Source organism: Mus caroli, unplaced genomic scaffold (genome assembly GCF_978045245.1).
Source record: "Mus caroli unplaced genomic scaffold, Mus_caroli_1 scaffold_5, whole genome shotgun sequence".
NCBI lineage: Eukaryota > Metazoa > Chordata > Mammalia > Rodentia > Muridae > Mus > Mus caroli.
In genome coordinates, this window is record NW_028227260.1 from 124,961,909 (window position 1) to 124,980,218 (window position 18,310).

The 18,310-nt window shown below is 42.2% G+C and overlaps 1 pseudogene; it reads right to left on the reverse strand.

Moving 5' to 3' along the window:
- Positions 1-5,538: 5,538 nt before the first annotated feature.
- Positions 5,539-18,023, reverse strand: LOC110286550 (heat shock protein HSP 90-beta-like; annotated as a pseudogene).
- Positions 18,024-18,310: the final 287 nt, after the last annotated feature.

Consider the following 18,310-nt stretch of genomic DNA (forward strand, 5'->3'; position numbering starts at 1 on the left):
AGCATAAGGGCATCAGTGGACACAAACACTACAATGCACAGATAAAAAAGGAACCAAGTTTATAGTAATCATTACACAATCAGAAAAAAATCAGAAAAGAGCCAAGACAAATCATAACAAATCAGAAAGAAAACAAGGTATCTACAGTTACTAAGTTACTATAACAGTTTTAATACCTAATGGCAGAACAAATTATGAGTCATAAACATATAAGGACAATGTCGTCTATTTAAGGAAATCAATACAATAAGAATGTAATTTTGGAAATAAGTTACATAGTAATATGAATAAAGTTAATAATCCTGAATTGTATATCTTTTAAATTGAGATGGTAAATTATATGCAATACACATTTGAATACAACACTTTAAAAATATTTTAAATAGAAAATATTTATGTATGATAAGAAAAAAAGTAAAAATTTCCCTTTCACTTTTAAGTCAACATTGTATTAAATGCAATTCTAGAATTCTAAATCATAGCCATAAAACCATCCAAAATAATTCATATAAGTATATGATAACAATCAAAGATGGAGTTATTGGTCAGCATGAAAGAGTGTTAGCTAAAATTTAAAACTACATAATTGGTACACATACTTAAGAACATCATCATAAATATAATTGCGTCCTCAGTTTATCTTTTATAATATTACATATTAACAAGTCAGTATTGCTAAACAAGTTTTATATATTCAATGCAGTAATCAGGATTTCCGATACTTTTTAAAAAATAGTTGACAATATCACCTTAAAATTAGTATGATTCTGAAAGTAACCTTAAAGTACATTTAAAACTGATATAATGCCAGGGTTAAGAGTTTCTGATGGCCGGGTGGTGGTGGCGCAAGCCTTTAATCCCAGCACTCGGGAGGCAGAGGCAGGCGGATTTCTGAGTTCGAGGCCAGCCTGGTCTACAAAGTGAGTTCCAGGACAGCCAGGGCTATACAGAGAAACCCTGTCTTGAAAAAAACCAAAAAAAAAAAAAAAAAAAAAAAAAAAAAAGTTTCTGATGTCAGATTATGGTGTTAAGATATAGCAGAATAATAAAAGAGAAATCAAACAATGTAATAGACTTGAAAATCCATAAACATATAAACAGAAGTTCAACTGAATTTAGTATGAGTGTTACAACCACTCAGTAGACAAAGGGTAGTTTGGGGAGACCAGTAGTGCATAGTAAAATAATGAAATTTGACTTTTAATTGCTACCCTATATTATGATTATTTACTCAAAACAAAGAAATATTGTTAGAATTTTAGCAATTAAACAGTAGGAGAAATATTAATAAATCTGTATTATATTCCCCAACTTATTTTTAGAACTACTACAATCATAATATAAATTTTAAAAATATTAATAAAAAATCATGAAAAATGCAAAATGCAATGAGCATATATTTAAATTGAATCATACTGACCATAAAATAAATTGAATGGTTATTATAATTAAAAGTAGTTTTAAACTGATTTAATTTATATAACTAGTGGTTTTTATATATTTATTTATAAACACCTATAATCTCATTATATTTCAAATGTGAAGTAAATATAGCTTACATTTTTTATAAAAGCTTTTATGTTTACAGAAATATTAAAGTATAATGAAACTATAATTCATAATAAAACTAAGTAGCTCATTCCTGGTAAATCCAGGATACTATAAGAAAAATAAAATTTGAAGCAAGAAAAATTATAGAAAAGGTTTCATCTCATTTAGAAGACAGCTTGTAACTTCTCTAGTACACATACAAAACATACAGAAAATTGAGCAAGAAATTATGATCATGGTATATATCAACTACTATTAATAATATCAAAAATATAGATAAACCACACAACGTCTTACTCATTAGCTTTAGTGGGACTGAAACTCACTACAGCCTCACATTTGATGCAATTTTAGTACCTCATCCTCAGGAGTGCTAAGGGGTGAGCACAATGAACAGGTTCTACTTTTGTGTTTATTAAAGCTGTGAACATAATATGTGCAAGGTCCAGATACCCTGAAACATAGGACTACAGAAGCTGTGAGGTAATGTCCTCAAACTCTAATATACTACAAAAAAAAATCTATGTAAGAGTAGATAACATCAAAGAAGAACATTTTAAGAAGGTAAAATATGTTAATCTTTAAGTATATATTTATTAATTATTTCAATATTTTATATTATCTTGATCATCTCCCCTCCACCATTCCTCTTTTTTGTTGTTATTTTTGTTTTTGGAGGCAGGGTTTCTCTGTATAGCCCTCGTTGCCCTGGAACTCACTCTGTAGACCAGGCTGGCCTCGAACTCAGAAATCCACTTGCCTCTGCCTCCCAAGTAATGGAATTAAAGGCATGTGCCACCACTGCCTGGCCACCATTCTTATAATCGCTTCTACTTTCATACACATCCAATTTTGTTCTCTCTCTTCTCCTCTCTAACTCTTTCTCTCTTTCACTTTCTAAGACTATTGAGTTGATTTATGTTGGCCAACTATTCTTGTGTGTGGAGTCTTAGTCAATATATGATCAATATAAGGCCATAAGGTCAATATATATTAGAAAACCTGACTACATTGGCCAACGTGTCCAACAGATGCTCTCTCCAAACTGACATACTACTGGAAAAACTGTTAGTTATCCTTCATAACCTGACCACATAGCCCTATTGGTGAAGGTATCACTTATGTCACTAAACACAGAGAAATCAAGATTGTACCCAACTAGAAGCTTCACCTCTACTGATTATCACTCATTGTTTGAAAGGTACTTTGCATGCTACCATTCGAGAAAATTTTACCTATACAAACAATGAAACCTACAGCAGAGACTCACTTGAGAAATATATTGGTACATTGTTGTTGGACAGTAAAATCAAGCCAGGAAACTTGGTAAGATACAGCAGATTGAGTCCCAGAAATGCAGTGGGCACACATCTGAGACTTAGGCAACTTCTCACTCCCTGCCAGATTTCTGGCCTGGAACACCTGCCACACTCTTCAAATAAGGAAACATGACCTGTAGTCACATAGGCCCAGAACAGAGTTCTCCATGCTAATGAGGTACCTTGAGGCCCTGAGGTCTTTTTTTTAAAGATATTTTCTTTATATACATTTCAAATTTCAAATTCTATCCTGAACGTTTCCTATACCCTCCCCACGCCCTGCTCCCCTACCCACCCACTCCTGCTTCGTGGCCCTGGCATTCCCCTGTACTGGGGCATATAAAGTTTGCAATATCAAGGGGCCTCTCTTCCCAGTGATGGCCGACTAGGCCTTCTGCTACATATACAGCTAGAGACACGAGCTCTGGGAGTACTGGTTAGTTCATATTGCTGTTCCACCTATACTGTTGCAGACACCTCAGCTCCTTGGGTGTTTTCTCTAGCTTCTCCATTGGGAGCCCTGAGTTACATCTTATAGCTGACTGTGAGCATCCACTTCTGTATTTGCTAGGCACTAGCATAGCCTCATATGAGACAACTATACCAGGGTCCCTTCATCAAAATCTTGCTGGCATATGCAATAGTGTCTGGGTTTGGTGGCTGATTATGGGATGGATCCCCAGGTGAGGTAGGCTCTGGATAGTCCATCCTTTCGTCTTAGTTCCCTACTTTGTCTCTGTAACTCCTTTCATAGATATTTTGTTCGCTATTCTAAGGAGGAATGAAGTATCCACCCATTGGTCTTAACCAACAAACTTCCTTCCCAGACATTCCTTTCTGCAAGTGGTATTTAATTTCGATCCACCCTGAGAAATGGATACTATACTAGTATGCATCCATTTTCTTTTTTTTTTCTTTGTATTTTTTATTTTTTTTTAGAAAGCCAGGGCTATACAGAGAAATCCTGTCTTCTTTTCTTACTTTCTTTTTTTTTTAGATTCATTTATTTCATTTATTTTTATTAGACATTTTCTTTATTTACATTTCAAAGGTTATCCCCTTTCCTAGTTTCCCCACCGATCCACCCCCATCCCTTCCTCCCTCCCCTTGCTCTCCAACACACCCACTCTCTTTTCTTGGCCCTGGCAGTCTCCTATACTGGGGCATCCATTTTCAACCAAGAACAGTCAATCAAAATCCTAATGGGGAGCCCTGGAGAAGGCTGTCTTGCCTATAGATTCACAGCTTAATTCCCCCATAGAAGGCTTCTTCATGCTCCTAGCCACATATGCTTCCAAGTTAGCCTCTCCCAAGCTAAGGACAATCACTATTAAGACAAATTGAGTTCCCCTTTTACCTGATCTTGCCCTAAAAGCTGCCTCTAGCTTGTGAGCCCCCGACTCTGTTCTCAGTTCTTCTGCGACTTCCAGCAGTGGTGTCTGAATGTCCAACAGTCTGAGAACCCCATGGCCTTGGCCTCTTTGCCAGTTTGCTTATAGAACTACTGAACCAGCTCTAACTTCCTCAGATCTCATACAGAACTTTCCCAACCCCTGAGCAGTGTATCTGCACTATACTACAGCCTGGCACCTGACCCTGGGGTGTTAGTTTGGGATATGTGCAGCCAAACTCCCTGCATTTCATCTCCCCAGAGGCAGTGCCCTGAGGCAGGGCAGATGCATATGCACACATTATTAGATGAAATGTTTTGGGAGTAATAAAATATTTCATCATAAAAGTCCCTGTCTATTAGATGGAACTCATACTTGATATTTCCATACTGACCAAGAACGGGAGACTATATAGGTCATGAAACCTTTCTAGTAGACAAAATAGGAGAATACCTAGTGCTATTAAACCACTAAAGAGCGTATCTATAAAATCACCTTTAATGACATACTGCTCTACCCATAGATAAGCATATCACTCAACCATAATAAGAGAATCTTCTTATAGTAGGTGATAATTAACACAGGGACCTATAATTGGATAATGTACACAAATTTTAAAGCATTTATCTCTAAATGAGATGTGTGTTTAAGACCCTTCTCTCAAGACTCAGGAATTATGTAGAAGAGGAGGCAGAAAGATTATAAGATCCAGAGGTGATGGATGACTTTGAGAAAATAGGAACATTCAGATACAATAAATATGAACTCAAAATATATGACAGCATATACAAGATTGGCACAGATTCAAGCCAGCCAAATTACCAACACTAAAAAGGGGAAGTAAACAGAAAAATCCCACCCCAAACCAAAAAGTTATTTTTAATTGTCACTTGCTGGAAAACAAAAAATATTTTTCTTTGGGGTGCTGCTAAGTATGTCAACCATGTTATACAATAGACCCTGGCCAGGAGTAGTTTGCCAACACAAAATGGACTCTATTTTAATTAACTAATAAATTAACTAATTAATTAACTTATTTGTATGAATGGCATCTTCTTTATTTTGTATACATTTAATTTTAGAACAAATTAAAACAAAAAAAATATACAATACTCAAACCTGGTACTCTGAAAGTGAGAGGGTATTTTCCTGTCTTAAGGCACAGGAGAGGATAGAAGAGATTCTTCTAGACATAGGCATAGGTCCAGATGTCAGTAAGTTTGCTAGGGCAGAAACAGGGAAAGTATACAGGGGGAATGGGCTTCCCAGAGGGGTATTTAATCTACTTCTTCCATGTGACAGGCATCCACATCACCCTCAAGACAATCTCATCAGGGACAGCAGTACTGGGCTTCTCTGCTGTTATCTCATTTGCAACTATATCCAGGCCTAATGAAATCATGTGGTAGAGGCAGTTGGAATAAGTGTGGAGATCCTCAAGTGAGAAACCAGAGCAGTTTCAAACAGCAGCACCACCAGGTTCTTGACAGCTTTAGCATTTTTGTCTGCCTCAGCCTTCTGCAGCAGATTCTCTAGAATGGAGTAGTGAGGACTGATCTCTAGATAATCTTTGGCCATCATGTAACCCATTGAAGAGTTGCCCTGCAATGCTTGGGCCTTCCTGATCCACTACATATTTACTGTCTAGCCATAGGAGCTTCTTACAATGTAGCAGGGTGAAGATAAAAGGCTACTGAAGATTGTCACTTTTGAAACCGTCTTATCCAAGATCTCCTTCATGAGGTTGCACATATTCTTTAAATTTGACTTGCTTTCCCCTTCTTCTCTTATTCATCCTTTGGTAGCTCCAGGCCCTCTTTAGTCACTGAGACCAGGTTGTTTCTATCAAATCCTTTGAGCTGCTGTAGGTAGTACTTGTCAATAGGTTCTGTCCTATACAACACCTCTGTCTTAGTCAGGGTTTTACTGCTGTGAACAGACACCATGACCAAGGCAAGTCTTATAAAAACAACATTTAATTGGGGCTGGCTTACAGGTTCAGAGGTTCAGTCCATTATCATCGAGGTGGGAGCATGGCAGTATCGAGGAAATCATGGTGCAGGCAGAGCTGAGAGTTCTACGTCCTCATCCAAAGGCTGCTAGTGGAAGACTGACTTCCAGGCAACTAGGGTGACGATCTTATACCCACACCCTCAGTGACACACCCATCCTAACCAGGTCAAACCTATTCCAACAAGGCCACACCTCCAGATGGTGCCACTCTCTGGTTCAAGGATATATAAACCATCACATTCCACTCCCTGGTCCCTATAGACTTGTTCAAAAACATGAGTCTCTGGGGGCCATACTTAAACATAGCATAATGCAAAATGCATTTAGTCCAACTTTCAAAGTCCTCATAGTCTATAGCAGTCGCAACAATGTTAAAAGTCCAAAGTTCAAGGTCTCTTCTGTGATTCATTCAACTTAATTAACTGTAATCCCCAAAGCAAGGCAGGGAACCAGCTGGGTAAACTCCAAACTCTGCATCTCCATGGCTGATGTCAAAGCGGTCTTCAGATCTCCACTCCTTTTTCATCTTTGTTGACTGCAATGAACTGCTTTCTCCTGGGCTGGTTCCACTTCCTGTTAGCAGCTTTCCTCAGCATGTATCCCATGGCTTTGGCATCTTTAACATCTTTGAGTCTCCAAGGCAATTTCAATGTTACAGCTTCTTGTTTCAGTGTCTGGGATTCCACTTGATCTTTTGGACTCCTCCTAAGGGCTGGCATCACTTTTCCAGCTGTGCCCTCTGTAGCACTCAATGCTCAGGTTGATCCACTCCACTACGGCTGCTGTTCTTGGTGATCATCCCATGGTACTGACATCTCCAATACACTGGGGTGTTCCACACCAACTAGACTTCACCAGTAGCCTCTCATAGGCTCTCTTCAGGGTGCCAAGCCTCAAATTCTTTGCATGACCCATTCAGTCCTGGGCCATCAACTACAGCTAAGGCATCACCTTCTCCAATGGCCTTCCCTAGCCTCTCACAGTGCTAAGCTTCAGCTTCTCTCTATGATCCCTTCATTCCTTCACAAGCAGTACCACCTAAGTGACTCTTACACATTACCAAGTTCAGCCGCAACATGAGGTACAACCTTGGGTATCTCTGGAACACAGCTTCTTTGTGCTCCCAGAAAACAATTTCCAGAAGATTTCACCTCAGTGATGCTGGTCTCTTCTTAATCACGGCCAATTCCTTAGCTCCAGCTAACCAGCATCAATTTTCCCAGTAGTTCCTTCCATTCTTAACTCTAGAGCCAGAGCCACATGGCTGAAGCTGCTGAGTTCTTCTGCATACAGGAACTAGAACATGATCCCCTTGTACTATTACATTATCACTAGCTTTATGTTTTCTAAATCCTTCACTTCCTAAGCTTGGTTATCCTGGTTTTCTTGCTCTGTAGATTGACCTTGAATTCAGAGATCAGCATGCCCATCTCATGGGATTAAAGGTGTGTACCACAATGTCTGGTTCTAACTTCAGCTAGGTAGGGTCTTGCCCCAAGGTCCTACTCGCTTAATCTGTTATTTCCTAGAACACAAGATTTTGCTCCATTTCACTTCCTGGTACTCCTTTAATACTGGAACCATATATTTTATATTTTTTCCTTCTAAGCTTGCTATGCTTGTTCAAACTTCTCTTCATAAGACTTAATCAGAGAACAAAGTCTCTGCTGGGCTTTTGTGAAACTTCCTTTGTCAATGCAATTAATGCAATTAATCCATGTCTCTTCACCTTAGCCTCAGGCAGACTTTTCAGACAAGGGCAAAATACCACAAAAACAGTCTTTGCTCCACATTCTGAAATTCTTCTCCTTTGAAATCTCTTGGGCCAGGTCAACACAGTTCAAATTACTCCAGCAACAAAGTCTTCCATATTCCTACTAGGATGACCCATTAAGCCCCATTTAAAGCATTCCACTGAGTTCCAAATCCGAAGTCCAAAAATCCACATTCTTTCAAATAAAAGCATGGTCAGGCCTATCACAGCAATACCCCACTCCCATTACCAACTTTTGTCTTAGTCGGGGTTTTACTGCTGTGAACAGACACCATGACCAAGGCAAGTCTTATAAAAACAACATTTAATTGGGGCTGGCTTACAGGTTCAGAGGTTCAGTCCATTATCATCAAGGTGGGAGCATGGCAGTATCGAGGCAATCATGGTGCAGGCAGAGCTGAGAGTTCTACGTCCTCATCCAAAGGCTGCTAGTGGAAGACTGACTTCCAGGCAACTAGGGTGAGGATCATATGCCCACACCCACTTCGACACACCCATCCTAACCAGGTCAAACTTATTCCAACAAGGCCACACCTCCAGATGGTGCCACTCCCTGGTCCAAAGATATACAAACCATCACAACTTCCTAGCCCTAGGTGCTCACATACTTCAAGAAGGAAAAGTTGGCCATCTGCTCTTTGATCTCACCTGTGATATAGTACATAGACGTCTGTGTCTCCTTCATGTGAAACACATCCCTTAACAGAAAAGTCTTCTCATCTCCAGACTGAAGAGAGTGATAGCAAAGGAGCTCAGAGAGGCAGCAACAATTATTGTATTCTTCATGGATTCCAAGCTTTGAGTTCGAGGAAAAATGCCTCATAGAATTTCTCATAGTTTTCTTTGTCTTCAGCCAACTCAGAAAAGAAAACAATGCATTTTCATTGTATTTTATGGATGACCCTAATGATCTTTCTATGCTGGAGCACTTCTCAGTAGATTTTCAGAGGCAGGTCCTCAGTATCTACTACACTATGGAGAAAAGTAAGGTACTCCAATTTCAGCTCCTTACATCTGTCCATTATGTGCACATGTTGTATGTACAGTTTGATGTTATTCTTGTTCTCTCAAAGGTCAAAGGAAGTTCACTGAGGAATGAAAAGTAATTCTCTGAACTCCAGATGACCTTATACAGAGAAGTGCTTGACTGCCAAGAAGCCATCCCAATCACTGATGAGGCTTTTGTAGAATTTGCCATATTCCTCTTGAGGGATATCATCAAGGTTTCTTGTCTAAATTAGTGTAGCCTTATTCAACTTTTCCTGATCAATGTATTTCTCCAGGGAACAATTATTGCATGCCTGGAAATCCTGTGTGGTTGGATCCTTCATAGTTGCTGCAGACCATGGTGAGCCTTTCATTCTCCTCCTCTGATTCCACATCTTCTATTTTAGGCTTTTTTTTTTTATCATCCCATTCACCTTTCTTCATCATTACTTTTCTCCTTCTCTTGTTCCTTCTCCAAATAGAGAATGATACAATAACCTACAAAGTATGAGTGTTACTTGACCCTCCTCTCCTCTGAGTATTCTGTCTGGTCTTCTTTGAGGTGACGGATCAGTTTGGTACACCTTAAAGTAGGCTCACCATGGTCTTCAGGAACTATGAAGGATGCAACCGCACAGGATTTCCAGGCATAGTGTTCATCATCATTGTGCTTTGTGATCACAACCACTTTCTCTGCTATTACATAGACCAAATAGAATCCAACACCAAACTGCCAATCATGTAGATGTTTGTACCAGCCTGAAAAGCACACATGCATGCTTTTGTGGCAGACTTAGCTGTGGTTCCTAAGTTATTTATGAAGTCAGCCTTGTTCATGCCAATGCCTCTGTTCACCAAAATCAATGTGAGTTGCTGTAGGGCTAGGGGAGATGTCAGTTTTCAGATGTTTGATGCTGTTCAACCTGGAAGCATCTGTCATGATCTCATACCAAATCTTATCCAAGACATCAGAAGCATTAGAGATCAACTCTAAAAGGAAAATGCCTTGTTTGAATAGAAAGTGTATTAGTTTGGGTTCTCTAGAGTCACAGAACTTATGGATAGTCTCTATATAGTAAAGGAATTTATTGATGACTTGCAGTCTGCAGTCCAATTCCCAACAATGGTTCAGTAAAGGAATTTATTGATGACTTACAGTCTGCAGTCCAATTCCCAACAATGGTTCAGTAGTAACTGTGAATGGAAGTCCAAGGATCTAACTGTTACTCAGTCCCACACAGTAAGCAGGCGAGGGAGCAAGAGCGAGACTCCCTTCTTTCAATGTCCTTATATTGTCTCCAGCCAAATATGTAGCCCGGATTAATGGTGTGTTCCACGACACCTTCAATCCCAGATGAAAGGTGTAGTCCAGATTAAAGGTGTGTTCCACCACACCTTTAATCCCAGATGACCTTGAAATCAGAGATTTAATCTTCTGGAATCCATAGCCATTATGCCTCAAGATCTCCATACCAAGATCCAGATCAGAAACTTCTATCTCCAAGCCTCCAGATAAGGGTCACTGGTGAGCCTTCCAATCTGGATTATAGTTAATTCCAAATATAATCTGAAAGAGGAAAATTACTGAACTCTCCAACTCAGAGCCCTCCTACCCCTCCCATCTGGAGATTGTTCCCGGAACCCTCCTGAACACTCACCCCAGAGTACATTCTGAACTCTCACACCAGAGTCAGACCCCCTCTCAAATGAAAACTGTTCCAGGGACATTTCTGAGATAAGGGTCTCCTGGAACGAACCCAGTCCAACCCCTCCCAACTGAGGACTGTGCCAGGGACATCTTTGAGATAAGGGTGTGAGTAAAAACCTCAGTTCCAATGAATCAAGTACATGGCCAAAGTGTGGGACGCGGTTGCAAAAGCACTTTGGAAAAACCCTTGGTTGAATCACTTAGTGACGTAAAAACTGTATTTTCCCTGCCCTGCTCCCCCCCTTGCCCTTTTCTTATAAAAGCCTGTGAAAATTTGGGCTAGGGGCCGGATCTCCTCTGCACCTGCTGCATGAGGTCCGGCCCCAGATATCTGGTATATATGTGCTTTTTGTTTGTTTTGTCTGCTTTCTTGTCGTTGCTGTATTAAATCTTGCTATCTATACATCTTAAGTACCGGTCTCAGTGTCTTCTTGGGTGCGCGGCTGACCCGAGGCTTGAGTAAGTGCCTCCCTTTGGGAGTTTTGGAGTCTTTCATTTGGTGCGTTGGCCGGGAATCAGCGCGTTTACCCAGAAGTCCTGGACCCGCTCAGAAGTAAGATTTACTGTTCTGCTTTGGTCTGGTGTCTGTGTTCTGTTAATTTCTGAAAGGCCAGGAAGGCCATTCTGTATGAGCGATCGCTGTTCTGGTTTTGCGTGACGCTCTGTGCTCAGTAGGAGCACCAGAGATCGCACTCCGGGAGGGAATGCGAAGTGAGTAAGGGGCAGACGTGCCCCAGGTGCTCACCGTCCGATCTGCCCCTGGGAGACGTCCCAGGTGAGATAGGGGAGGACCAAGGACGCTTGGTGGACCCCACTGGAGACCGGGATGGTCTCAATCTGTCGGCCTTGGAGAGGCCATCTGATTCTGTAAGTTGCCTGTAGTGTCTCAAGTCTTGTGTCTGCTTTTGTCGTGTCTGCTATTAATCTAGAAATGGGACAATCTGCTGGGTGTGTAGGTGTGGAACTGCTGCATTTGTGTATTCTGAGATTTTGGGTTTATTCTGGCAGTGGCTGTGAGAGGACGACTGTCTATGGCCTCACGGTCTACACCCCAAAAAGATGTTCCAAGGGAGACCCTGGAAGGAGTGCCCAGGGTACAGAACAGTCAAAAAGACCTGGCTGTTGCCTGGCAGAGTAAAAGGGAGAGAGAGTGTTCTTTCTGCCAGGACGGGGGTGGATGTGGAGTTCCGCCCCCGTCAGAAAAAGGGAGTCAATGTGGAATCCGACCCCGTCAGAAAATAGTGTTTGGCTGGTTGTGTAAGTCCAGGCGTGGACGAGTGTGCTTGTTTGTGGTCACGTGACAAGACTGTGTGTGTGTGTGTGTGCTGTAGACTTGGACTGACGTCAGGACAGAATTTTTCAGCAATGGTTTTAAAAGGAAAAAAAAAAAAAACTCAGTGCTGGTGAGTCCCAGGCTGCTCAAAAGAGCTCTGAAATGCAGAGCTGGGCTAAAAAATTTCCGGCTTTGGCAGCGCGGGTAGGGCTTTGATAGCAGCAGTGGCGCTGAGGTTCTGGCTTCTGCAGGCACGGCAGAAGCAGAGGCTGTCTGTGCCCCGAGTTGTGAAATGCTGATAGTGAGTGCAGCGGCCTGCCGGCCCCCGCCTGCCAGTCCCGGAGTGGCCGTGAAGCCTGCCACAGCTGGGGAGGGGCCGACTGCAGCGTCCCTCTTTTGCCCCCCCCCCCCCCCAGAGTCTACCCGCACTCCCTTGTGCCGACCGGCTGCGTGCTCCCTCCCCAAAGACAGTGCAGAGAGCACCAGGAATCTATCAGGTAGTTAAATAGTTAAATTGGAGGGGGCACCTCTGCCTGCCAGCGTTTGTTTGCCACTCCCAGAAGTTTACGCCGCATTCCGCATTCCGGTGCGCAGCGGAGACTCGGGCGCTGGGCTCTTCACATCAAAGGATCTGTTTTCAGCCTTTGCCTGCCTCCTGGGTGGGAGAAAGGCTCATTCTCCTGCCCCCTGTATCCTGTCTCTTGTAAACAGAAAAAATTGTGTTCATTTTGAAATATCAGTGGTCTGATGTAAGAGCTACACTCCCTTCTCTGCCCCATGTGTTTTCTCCTCTCAGGCACTGCCCTGAGCTGTGTGAGTTTGTTCTAAGCTCCGGTGAGGGAGACATGCAAGGTAAGGAGCACCAACGGGTCTAACTGCCAGGCTCTGATGAAGGATAGAGGTCTGCAAAAAAGAACTGAGAGCAAAGCTTCAGCAGACTCAGAAGAGATAGGTTAACAGTAAAAAGAGGTAAACTATGAAAAAAGTTAAGAGACAGAATATAGATGTAATAATTAGATAACATTCAAAGGAAAGAGAACAAAAAGATATATTTATAGATAGAGAGGGAGACAGTTATGTGATCAAGTGAAAGAGGCAGAGAAAGTGTGTGTGAGAGAGAGAGAGGCGGAAGGCAGAAGAAAGAAGAAATAGGAGCAAAGAGAGATAAATGACAAAGACTAGAACCTAGCAAAGTGACACTTGCTAATAATACTAGCACTTAGAGATGATCTGTAAGAAATAGGGAGCCAGAAAATTTTCTAAAAAAGATAAGAGAAATGGAATGCTGGTCACAAAAGTCAGGGAGACTAGAAAACTTAGTACCCGGCAACAAAAGCAAGCTTTTGGCTGAAGATCAAAGTGTTTACTGTTATCTGTTAAAGAAAAAGAGCACTGGGTGAGAGACTGTCCTAACAAAAAAAAAAGAGGAGCCCCCCCCTCATGACCAAACCCTTCACCTGTTTGTGGCTGAAAGTAAAGAAAAAGCAGAAGGGGTGCTAACACAGAAGCTGAGTCCTTAAAAGAGACTGGTGGCCTACCTGTTAAAAGCAGCTAAAAAGAGACTGTGTTTCATATTCCTCCACTGACCAATGCAAAGCAAGTTTAAAAGGTTCCTGGACACTGCAGGCCTTTGCAAACTGTGGATTCCAGGTTTTGCTGCATTAAAAAGATAAACAGCCCCTCGTATAAGAAATAAAGAACAACCTTGGATGGCCTTAGATGCTATTGAGACTGCCCTAATGTTGTCCCTAACTTTGGGACTCCTAGATGTGACTGAGAACAAAAGTATTGCTAAAGAGGTTCTTACTCAGAAATTGGGACCCTGAAAAAGACCCACGGTGGCATACTTGTGAAAATTAGACCTGGTGACTGTAAGATGACCTGCTTGTCAAGGACGCAGATAAACTGACTCTGAGACAAAACTTGGCACATGCCCTAAAAGTGTGGTTCAGCCCCCTGACCGATGGCTGACTAATGCTCTGGAAAACATGAACTCCTGGCACTAACCCAAGCCCTGCGGTTGGCTAAAGGCAGAGACCGAGGTGCCGAGACGACGAAAAGCGGTGGCTCACCGAGGCCAGAAAAAGACTGTGATGCTGATCCCAACCCCCACCACCCGGCGCCAAGTAAGTGAGTTTCTGGGAACGGTGGGCTTTTGCAGACTCTGGACTAAAGAAAAAGTCCCATTCACCTGGACTGAGGAACACCAAAAAGCCTTTGACAGCATAAAGGCAGCCCTGCTTGTTAAAGACGCTGACAAGCTTACTCTGGGTCAGCATGTGACTATACCCACTACCAGAGTTTACTGCTCCTTGGCGGATGACTCCACTCCTGTACATCAATGTGCTGATGTCCTGGCTGAGGAAACTGGAACAAGGAGAGATCTGACTGATCAGCCTTGGCCAGGTGTGCCTGCCTGGTACACAGATGGCAGCAGCTTTGTCACAGGAGCAACAGTAGTAGATGGAAGGCAGCTCATATCCATGGGGCCATCTACCAACAGAGGGGGCTACTTACCTCGGCAAGTAAAGATCAGATCAGCCTTGGCCTGAGAGTTTGAGCTGGTACACGGACAGCAGTAGCCTCATGATTGAAGGTAAGAAAATTTTTCCAAGGTTCAGAGTGCCAAAAGCAATAGTGTCAGATAATAGCCCTGCTTTGTTGCCCAGGTAAGTCAGGGTGTGGCCAAGCATTCAGAGGTCAAAAATTACATTGTGTGTATAGACCTCAGAGCTCAGGACAGATAAAATAAATTAGTTTAAAACTCTAAGACAGACCTTAATTAATTAATCGTAGAGACTGGCACAGACTTGGTGTTCCTTCCCTATGCCCTATTCAAACGTATTCAGTTTTACTCTGTTTAAAATCCTTTATGAGACTCCTATGCCCATTACTGTTTTTAATGATGTGTTTAAACCTATGTTGTTAATAATGATCTGTATGCTAAGTTAAAAGGCTTGCAGGTGGTCTGGTCACAACTGGAAAAAATTGGACTGAGTACGCGGACGACATTGCTCCAGGGATCCCAACAGCTGAGACAGTGAACGAGCTGGGTATCCCAAGGACATCTCACCAGTTCCAGCCAGAGATCTGATCTACGTGCACCTACATCATGCCCAGACCCTCAAGCCTCGCTAAAAGGGCCCCTGCCTAGTTCTGTTTACTAATGCTTCTTGTTCTGTTTTTGTTCCCATGTTAAAATAGAGTCTTTCATTTGGTGCATTATGCAGTATCTGAAATTCTAAGATTAGAATTACTCACTAGAAGGAGTGGGGAATGAAAGAGGAAAATTACTGAACTCTCCAACTCAGAGCCCTCCTACCCCTCCCATCTGGAGATTGTTCCCGGAACCCTCCTGAACACTCACCCCAGAGTACATTCTGAACTCTCACACCAGAGTCAGACCCCCTCTCAAATGAAAACTGTTCCAGGGACATTTCTGAGATAAGGGTCTCCTGGAACGAACCCAGTCCAACCCCTCCCAACTGAGGACTGTGCCAGGGACATCTTTGAGATAAGGGTGTGAGTAAAAACCTCAGTTCCAATGAATCAAGTACATGGCCAAAGTGTGGGACGCGGTTGCAAAAGCACTTTGGAAAAACCCTTGGTTGAATCACTTAGTGACGTAAAAACTGTATTTTCCCTGCCCTGCTCCCCCCCTTGCCCTTTTCTTATAAAAGCCTGTGAAAATTTGGGCTAGGGGCCGGATCTCCTCTGCACCTGCTGCATGAGGTCCGGCCCCAGATATCTGGTATATATGTGCTTTTTGTTTGTTTTGTCTGCTTTCTTGTCGTTGCTGTATTAAATCTTGCTATCTATACATCTTAAGTACCGGTCTCAGTGTCTTCTTGGGTGCGCGGCTGACCCGAGGCTTGAGTAAGTGCCTCCCTTTGGGAGTTTTGGAGTCTTTCAAATCAAGTTGACAACCAGGAGTAGCCACTACAATCCACCCCTTGTTAACATGACACAAATAATATCTCATGTTCACATGAAACAATAACAAGGTTGTGAATACGCCTAACATGATATAACAATCCCTTGTACAATCGCAAACACATTTGTAAATTTACAATGGGGCAATGTCCCTTGGGAACATCCTTTTAGGGTCTCAACTTAAATACAAATTGATGTTAAAGAAATTGGAAGAAAGACACATATATTTTTTAGCAAAATAAGACAGGGGCATTCATATTACTTTATAATCCTCGTTTCTGCAACTGGTTATGAGGCCTAAATTTGTATGTATAACTACCTTCCTCTAGTACCCATTCTGTATTTCCTTCACCTTCGGCAAGCACCTCAGCAGGTCTTGGCTCTTTTCCTGGAGGATTGACCCATACCTTCATTCCTGATGGGTCTGTGTCCTTTGTCATCCTGCTTGGATTAGGCTGTTGTAGTTTCCCATTGACTTTAATCACAGGACATGGTAGTACTAAAAGATGCCCTAAGGGATCTTCTAGATTCCAGACATAATCTTGCTTACCTCCAATGTGAAGAGATAATCCAATTTCCCCATGGTAATCTGGATCTATCACCCCTCCTAACACTGTTATTCCTTTTTTAGCCTGTTGGTTTAAGGGCATTAGAAGCCCAAAATGACCAGGGGGAAGTCTGAGCTTCCAGTTCAATGGAATGCTTGTTGTAGCTCCTGGTAGGAGCACTCCCCCTTCCGGAGCCAAAACTTCTAGGCCTGCAGAGCCTAGAGTTATGGGGACAGGAAGCAAAAATTTTCCTAGAGGGTCACTAGAAGTGATAGTGAGCGGCACTATTTCCTTTTGAACCCCTTGATTCCTGGACCCATGGTTCCTGGCTATGGGGGAAACTATACCATATATCGAAGGCTGATTCAAAGCATATACTGCCTTCTGAAGAACTCTGCCCCAGCCTTTCATGCTATTACCATCTAATTGGCACTGTAACTGTGTCTTCAAAAGGCCATTCCATCTTTCTATCAAACCAGCTGCTTCAGGATGATGGGGAACATGGTAAGACCAGTGAAGTCCATGATCGCAGGCCCACTGTCACACTTCTCTGGCTGTGAAATGAGTTTCTTGGTCAGAAGCAATACTGTGTGGAATATCATGACGATAGATAAGGCATTCTGTCAGTCCGTGGAAGGTGGTTTTAGCAGCGGCATTACGTGCAGGAAAGGCAAATCCATAACCAGAATAAGTATCTACTCCAGTAAGAACAAAACGTTGCCCTATCCACGAAGGAAGTGGTCCAATGTAATCAACTTTCCACCAGGTTGCTGGCTGGTCATCTCAAGGAATGGTGCCATATCTGGGGCTCAGTGTTGGTTTCTACTGTTGGCAGATCTGACATTCAGCTGCAGCTGTAGCCAGGCCAGCCTTGGTGAGTGGAAGTTTGTGTTGCTGAGCCGAGCATAACCTCCATCTCGACCACCATGGCCACTTTGTTCATGTGCCCATTGAGCAATGACAGGGATGGCTGGGGAGAGAGGCTGACTATCCACAGAACAGGTCATCTTATCCACTTGATTAATGAACTCCTCTTAAGCTGAAGTCACCTTTTGGTGAGCATTTACATGGGACACAAATATCTTCACATCCTTTGTCCATTTGGAGAGATCTATCCACATACTTCTTCCCCAGATGTCCTTATATTGTCTCCAGAAGAAGGTGTAGCCTAGATTAAAGGTATGTTCCACAACACCTTTAATCCCAGATGAAAGGTGTAGCCCAGATTAAAGTGTCTTCCACCACACCTTTAATCCCTGATGACCTTGAAATCAGAGATTTAATCTTCTTGAATCCATAGCCGCTATGCCTCAAGATCTCCATACCAAGATCCAGATCAGAAACTTCTATCTCCAAGCCTCCAGATAAGGGCCACTGTTCAGCCTTCCAATCTGGATTGTAGTTCATTTCAAATATAGTCAAGTTGACAACCAGGAATAGCCACTACAGAAAGTATTTATGATAAGGGACAAGACCTGAGTGATTTCTGCCTGAAAAGAAAAGATGTCCACCATTTTGCAGTCCATGATTCACTTCCTCAGCAAAGCCAAGTAATAGTAAAGAGCATGGTGAGCCAGGACCACGCCTGACTCCCAGGTAAGCCAAGCCTGCTCAGGCATGACTCAAGAGAACTTCTATTTTTACTTTTACTTTTGATTTCTTTTTACGAGAGATAAAGAGAAGGAGAAAATAAGTATACAAATCAATATATTAATATATAAGTATAAAGTTGGGCATACTAGAGGAATAGATGAAGAGGGGAAAATTATCAGAACACATGCTTTTTAAAAAATATATAAAAATAAAAATTACT